The sequence below is a fragment of the Porites lutea genome, chromosome 11 (genome assembly GCF_958299795.1).
Source record: "Porites lutea chromosome 11, jaPorLute2.1, whole genome shotgun sequence".
NCBI lineage: Eukaryota > Metazoa > Cnidaria > Anthozoa > Scleractinia > Poritidae > Porites > Porites lutea.
Genome location: NC_133211.1, coordinates 5,669,152 through 5,677,349, shown reverse-complemented (window position 1 = coordinate 5,677,349; position 8,198 = coordinate 5,669,152). Strand labels below are relative to the sequence as shown.

Sequence of the window (8,198 nt, the reverse complement as noted above, 5' to 3'; positions counted from 1 at the left end):
GGGTGTTGCCTCATCATCATTATCATCATCATCATCATCATCATCATCAATCTTAATTAATTTTACTTATGAAATCATATCATTTTTACATGGTCTTCCTAGGAATCGTGTGTAAAATTAGACTAAAATACTCTAAGGAACTAGTCTAAGGGACTATAATAATACAATTATTATGGAGATCGAGGAGGGTGTTATCCATCCAGGCCGTAGGCCGAGGCGGATAATACCCTCCGAGATCTCCTTAATTCTTCATATGATACGAAAGCCGAATTCAATAATTGTTTTATTATTTATTCAAAATAATTCCTAGTTTAAAAACATGACTAAAACATGCTTACCTCCATCGATCCATCGATGTTAAGTTCATCTTCTGTAGTGCACTTTGGGGGTTGTTCAGCTCCACAAATATTCTCCAAATAGCAGATGTCGCCCTTCGATTTGTTTTCTTGCTTTTCTTGCCATGTTTTGAGCTATTTTTTTCGCCTAGTTCTTACTCCTGAAACGAGTGAAATGTCCGCCATTTTTCAAGTTCACAACCAAAACAACTCAACCTTGTCCCCAGGTCTTCTTGGTTGACTGTGCATTAACCTGCAAGAACGCTGCATTTTTGACGTCATTTCCTCGCGAAACACAAAATTCTTCCAAATTTGGTCATCGGTAACTGGTTATGGTGAATTAAACGTGTGCTTTTAGCCATTCAGAATCGGGGAAATATTTTGAATGAATCATAAATTATAATAAGAGTTACAATGAGTCATATTGTATTAAGATAATCTTTCCCATGAAAGACTGCCTGTGTTAAAACCAGCCACATGCAAGAAAATATCTCACATTTGATACTAAATTTCACTTAGACCAAGGTTCTTTTAATGATCTTTCAGACTTTTAGAAATAGTATCAGAAAATTAAACTGGACTTCTCAGGTTTACAATATTAGTTTTAATTACTACTACCAGTCTGTCGCATTGTTAAAAGTTTTAGCTTTATCCCTATTTCTGAAATTTTCTAGTATTATGTAAATAATTTTTACAGTTTATCTTTTTAATTAGTTATTTTGTATATATTTCAGTTATAATCATAACTATAACAAAATTCTCAAATCTGATTGGCTACCAAATGCCCTGATTTCAGCCTTAATAGGAAAATTTAATAGGACAGTACGCTTTATGCCTAAGTAATTGGACAGTACGCTATGTACCATCATGGCATGTTGAAATGGCTTTTTTTCACTGCTAGCAAAAAAATCTTGGAATTTCTTCTTTTTTGATTTAAAAAAAGAGCCTTTATATCACAAATTTTGTTAAAGTTATGATTAATTGGTAACAGAACTTCGTGTCGTCCAATTGAGATTGTAATCATACTCATGATTAAACAAATCGAACTTTAACCTACCGAATTGGACTCCACTCGGTCCTGTTACCATTACTAATTATCTATTCATTTTTAATTTCTTATTTTAATGTGTAATACCTGCAAAGTAGCTAGTGAATTTTCTCACAGAAAGCTAAGCGTATATTACACAATAAATTTGACTTGATGTAATGACAATGACATTGACAATGCTGATAGCAAGAGAAAAACAGTGAAAATGAACCACAATAAAAAGTGGCCGCAGGAACTGGACCCTTGTATTCTGTAGCACAAACCCACAATGTGCTTACAAGGATGATCTGTACCCAGGTTATTTAAGGCATCCAGTTTGTCTATTGAATTCCAATTATGATTTGAGTTGTTGAACCCAATGTTACTTGCTGCTCTTAAAATAGCTAATTTAATTGCTTGGAAGTTAATTATGGATGACATTATTTTCAACAGGAAACACCTGACTATAATGTGGTGCAAAATTTGGAATATCTGGACATGGTGATTTGTGAAGCATTGCGTCTTTACCCCCCTGCCCCCAGGTACAGTATAGACTTCTTTCATAATGGCAGTCTATTAAAATATATTCTTTTATGCTTCAATTTCCCCAGCAGAATAGCAAAAGAACAAACTTAGACAAAATGAAATGTGTGCTGAACTGTGTTTACAAAGGCAATATAAAACACATGGTGGAGTAATATGGCTATGTGAACATAGAACACCTAGCCGGTTTATTAAACTCAGAATACCAAGTCAAAATATTAATACAAACTATCATTAAACATGTATTGCCTGCAAAGGTGAGGGCAATGAAACTGCAACAACAGTAATATCACCACTGTACAAGAAAGAGGCAGGAGCTGGGGAGGAGGCGGGCAAAGGAAAAGGTTTCAGTGTCAACGAAACCACAGACACGATGGCCATATTATACGAAGATCCATGAATACGACGTTAATTGTGTACATCATGGCGGATTCAAAATTTAAACATTGTCTTTGGTACCAAGCCCCCAACCTCTTCTCGCAGCTTCTTACAGTTAAGTTGCCATTTTTCAATAAACTTTGGTACATTGAGAGGAATTGCTGACAAGTGCAGCTGAAAAACCTGCTCTCATTAAATTAAAGTCCATGCTATTAGAAGGCCTTGATAACCATAGTATCTGAGTTTATAAATTTACAGCATGCTCTTGTCTTTCATCTTCTGGTCATGTAGGTTTGGTCGTTCATGCAATGAAAGCTGTACATTAAATGGTGTGAAATTTGTTAAGGGGTCCATAGTGCTTGTTCCTGTGTACCATATCCATCGGGACCCAGAGTATTGGCCTGACCCTGAGAAATTTGATCCAGAAAGGTAAGAGAGATCCAAAACAATTACCTTTTTTCTGCGAATAAGCGCCCATGTTTTGATAGGTGCTTCCCCCTCCCAAGGCCATGATATCAAATAAGTGCCACCCCTCCCTCTGCCCTGCCCTCACTCTTTTTAACTATTAGGGATACAAGGAAAACCAGTAGCTATTGCTACTTATTAATTTTATAACGTTTTAGGCTTCAACTACAACAGAATCAGTATAGGAGAATAGTTTCATTTCAGCTCCATTATTTCTATATCCATATGCTGACTAGGTTCCTTAATGTGCGTTAAGTGTATACAACTATGGTACACTTGATTATCAAGCACTGTTTTAACAAACGAAACACGTCAATTAAGTAACAGTTTGTTTAAGAGAGAACATAATACACTCCCCTCCCTTCTTTAAGCGCCCTCCTTTCATTAAGCGTCCATCCTTTCAGCTGAAATTTTAAATAAATGCCTGGGTGCTTATTCTAGGATACAATTGTGGTAAGTTCCTTTATAGTTAAAAAAAATACTGTAATCTGTCTTGGACACGTTTAGGTCAGCTCCAGGTATCAACCTTAGAAAGTTGTTCCCTTAAAGCTATTTTTTAGCAAATTGTAAGAAAGATGATTAGCCTAAATTCAGGATTAGTTTCAACCTGTACAACGTAGGAGTAATTCCTTACCAGGTGTTGAACAACACTAACTTAAGATCACATTTGTTGAGACCCATATACCCTGTTGTCCTTTACAGGTTTTCAAAGGAAGCAAAGCAGAAGCGCAACCCATACTGCTTTCTTCCATTTGGAACAGGACCCCGATCTTGTATTGGAATGCGATTTGCACTCATGGAGGCAAAAATAGCATTGGTGTACTTGCTTAAGAGGTTTAGGTTCCAGCGAAGTGCAGACACTGAGGTATAGTCTGGACTTAAAAAAATAATAATTATGTACAATAATTTCATTGTAAGGTATTTTTATTTGCATACCAATTTTCAGATGATTGTCAGATATATCTGAAACCAGTGTCCTATCATGGATGTGGAAGGAACATTTGTTTGAATTAAAATGAGAGGAATTAAATAGTAATGTTTATATACTGGTACTACTTACGGTTTGAAAATCGAAAAATGTCCTGTGTGTAGTTGACATTATCCTTTGAGGGCCTCACCGCTAAACTTTTTTTAAAAAAATTCTAAAAACTATTCAATCCTCGACCGAGTCAGGCCTAATCATCATCATCATCCTTCGGCTGCGCAGTAGTCGACCACAAATTTCCTCCATTGATGGCGGTCTTAAGCCATCTCCGACAGCTGATTGTCATTTAGCAGATTATCAGGATCCCCCAGAACCTAAGAAACCTTCCTTTTAACACTGTCAACTTCTAGGGGTCACCCCTCCCCCCTCCCCAGCCTGGCCAGGGATGTTTGTTCCTTGAAAAGATGTTGTGGCTCTGTACAACTTTAATACAACTGCGGAAAAACTCGGTCATCATAAACAAAGTTAATGCACAACAATCAACACTAACAAAATGGAACTGAAAACAAATCATTTCTTGGCAATGAGTAAACTTTTTTTTTTTCAGAAAAAGGCACAAAGCCTGTTAGATTTTAGACTTCCTGGTGCAGTTTGTTTGTAGGGTGTATACATGTGTTCAAGGCGGCAGCCACCCTTATGAAAAGTTCAAACAGACCTCTCATTTGCATTTTCCTTTTTACATTTTAGGTTCCCCTTCAACTAGAGGCACCAATTACGATGTCGCCCAGGAATGGAATTTACGTTAAGATTGTTCCAAAGACATAAGGAGCATTAAACAAAGACACTTACAAACGGATCTTTCATTAAAACTCGTTAAATAGCAAGAGAAAAACTGTCTTGCGAATCGTCTTATTGCAAATACAACTTTGTTATGTATAACTACCAATAATAAATCCAATTGTACTAACCTGAAACTGACACAAGCTTCTTTTATGGGGAGTTCCTCTACGGTACATGGCAACTGAACTGTCCTGCTGTAACTAAACAAAATACTGCAAAAGAAACATCTGATGTGATGGTTCCAAGATAGAGTGTTTTTCTGGAGCCGATTAATTCGGTGAAGCATTTGCTAATAAACTGTCATTCGCAGCAATTGTTGTGTTTAGATGGCCTTTCAAATTTGACAGACAAGGCAATTGCCGGCAAAATCTAGAATCTTAAAGTTGATAATTGCTGTACCGTGAATGTCTTAATTTGCGCTTTTCCAATAGAAGCTCTTGCGGTGATAAATCAGCATTAGAAAATGCTGCACCAATTTAATCGGCTCTACCTTTTGATATGTCCTGCGGCATCTGTCCAGATGGAGGGTTGCCGACTTGGGCGTGCATCAGTTGCGCAGACCATGGGATGGATAACGAATGCACCATGCGTCGAAGCTTCGGCCGGCCGATTAACTTATTTTATATTAAGAGCAGTTTCAACTAATATTGACACAACATGGTCAGCGCCAATTCTTTAGCGGGCTTCATTACCCAAAAGGCGAGCTCTGCAGTTAGGTATCAGATGTTTTCGATGCAGTTGTCTAGTTTCCGCTAAAGAGCTCATATGTGTCCCCAATGTGGGCCCCATTCAAATTGTTTTCTATCGATGAGGACAATTTTATTGATGCGTTGGTTATTAGAAAAATCTAAAAAGTGTCAAATTAGTTGAAACAACTCAGTATTCAATTTAAAGATATTACTATATGCTATATACCTATAGCATGATTTACATTTCGTTGCCAGGAATAGCAAACGATCTCGAAATGCCAATGACCTGAGTTCGTTCGTCCGTTTCATGGTTGATGTTTTTTTTCCCGTCGATAGTTATCATCCAGCAAAGCAACTGACTAGCCTATATTTCTAAATTTACTACGAGCTGCCAAGAAAGGTTGACGGCCGGCCGAAAGGAACCAAACTGATCCGGTGGGTATGTCGACGTGAAGAACTACCTGCGTCTACTATTTGCAGACGTTAAGCGCCTGCGTGGTGCAATGCAGGACTTTCTATAACAGGACATTCACTCCACGAGGTAAGATTAACAAAAAAACGAACGCCATCGTCTAAGTGTTAACCATGCCACAGCGCAGAGAAAAGTGCCCCGTCTACATGCCTAACTATAGCAAAGCAGTCACAAGAGTGAACGAAAACTCGAGTTCGGGACTCTCGCGCGCATGTGATACACGAAAGAGGGAGAGCTGGAGATCTCTTCCCCGCTCACGCGCACCCCACGCGCGCAACTAGAATCACTCTTGTTACCCAGCTATTCTAGCATCTAACTGCCAGCTTCCTCCTATCTTTTGTCGTGATCGTTTGAGGTCTCTCCGTCGTAAAATGAACTGAAAGGCTACCTACAATACTACTTACAATACGTAAATTATCTAGCTAGGGTGTGTGCGTTGTCCCATAGTTCCCTTTAGTAACCTGCGATCAAGGCGTTCTCTTTACATATAGAACTGCCTGATCACACGCTAAAGAAAATGTGTGACTAAGTAGAGCTTGTACTCTATAACTGATGTACTCTCGCAAACTGGCTTTAAGTGCATGAAGACCCCTGTTTTTTGTTTTCTTCTGCGGACATTTTCCTAGTTCTATATGATCGTTTTTGATATGTTCGTAACTTTTCAGCGAGCAATTCACCAAGACGCTTTATTTTCATAAGGGCAAATGATAAGCAATTCTATCTAAAGCTGTTTAAAAGAGGTCAAAGCACAACCAAATTTGCGAGGCTACACTAGCTATCTGTATGTAATTATATACTAGAGAAGCCACTAAACTTGCAGGCAGTTGCCAAATAAGGTCTCCCTACAGCAGTTGAATGGTCTTTAGTCTCTAGTTTTCTGAATTATTATTTCAATGATGTAAAATCTGGTTGAACCTTACGAATGAAAGCTTCACTTGCGCAGAGCTCAGACTGACAGGTGAAGTGTAGCATATTAATTGAATTTGGCGCAACTAGGCGGCGTAGATTATGCGTTGAAGAAGACCGCGATGTTGATGACGGCCGAGACGAAGATTATCCAAAACGACTGAAGATAAAAAGAAAGTCGCAGAAAAGTCGTTAAGACATCAATCGATGGAGTCGCTGATCGGATAACCTGCAAAGGAACCCAATGGAAATGAAAAAGGGAGAGGGGAGGCCCTTACCGCACCTTGGGTTTCCCGGTTAGTAATTAACTACACTTAAACTAAGAAGAAGAACAAGAAGTCCGCGGACGGACTTGAGGCCGAACGTGTGTGGAGTGTATGATTTGTAAGGTTCAACCAGCGCTTTTATTAATTATTAGCCACCCACTGCCCTTCCCATTTGACTGACCAGTAGTGTTGTCTTGTTTGGCTGAACGAAGCTGATTCGATGGTTGAGAAGCTCGTTTGCAGTGGCCCTTCGGCTGTCGTTGGTTGCGTGTTCATTAACCATACTATCGCTTAGAAGTAGACAATCATGGTGTTAGGAAGGGACGAAGTGAATCATCTGTGAACAAAGCCAATACAAAAAATTGTGTTAAGAAACAGCTCCTGCGAGTTATTTTGGTGTATTATTTTTTCCAACGGGCTAAGAAAGTGCCAGCTTGTTTATGTATAACAACAAATGAGAAACCAATTGTACTAACCTGAAACTGACACAAGCTTCTTTTCTGGGGAGTTCCTCCGCGGTACATTGGAACTGAACTGTCCTGCTGTAACTAAACAAAATACTGCAAAAGAAACATCTGATGTGATGGTTAATAGAAAGTGGAAGCAGCGAATGATTTCCGCTTAAGCTAAGCAACAAAAACCAAGTGTTGTTCTTTTAAGCAAATGGGTTTGAATCCCATCTTTAACGCCTTTTAAGCTCTTATGTATAATTTCTGGCTATAATCGTGAGTTTGAATCCCACTTTTTCGAGGTCAGTATTCTAGTAAACAAGGTAGAATTTACTGAACGGTTGTGGTTTTGAATCTTATTTAGAGGATTCGTTTTGTTGTTTCAGCCTCTTTCTGCTCTCTTATTAAAACAAGATCAAGATTCAGAGGTTTATCTTGCAGTATAAATGAAGGGGTTTGAATCCCCCTCCTTTTAAAGCCTCTCCATCCTTAACCCCTGATTTCCATGAAACAAAGGGCGGGTTGGGGTGACGTACAGCAAACGTGCTTTCGGGGTTTGAATCCCCGGCCTCCAAAATTCTCTCCAAAAAACCTCCTGTGTCAGGTTAAAGAAAATAAGATTTGTTTGGAATGTAGAAAGTGGAATGTGACCTGTTGAGTCCATCTTGCCATCGCAGCAAATCAGAACGTCCTCCGTTGTAACTGACAGCTCAACCACCCTTCTGTAACTAAACAGAGCGCTTCAAGCAAGTGTAGTATCATAAAGAAGTAAAATGTAGCTCATAAAACCGTGGAATGAAATTCAATGAATTGACAAAGAAAAAAAAAATAAACATACGTTACCCTCGGTGGGACAGGGAGGCTCCTTTATAACTCTTGGGACCACGCGGGTATGTTCACTTT

The 8,198-nt window shown here is 38.8% G+C and overlaps 1 pseudogene; it reads left to right on the top strand.

The window, feature by feature from the left end:
* LOC140952020 (cytochrome P450 3A24-like) overlaps window positions 1-4,636 on the top strand; it is a 22,397-nt pseudogene extending 17,761 nt beyond the window's left edge.
* Window positions 4,637-8,198: the final 3,562 nt, after the last annotated feature.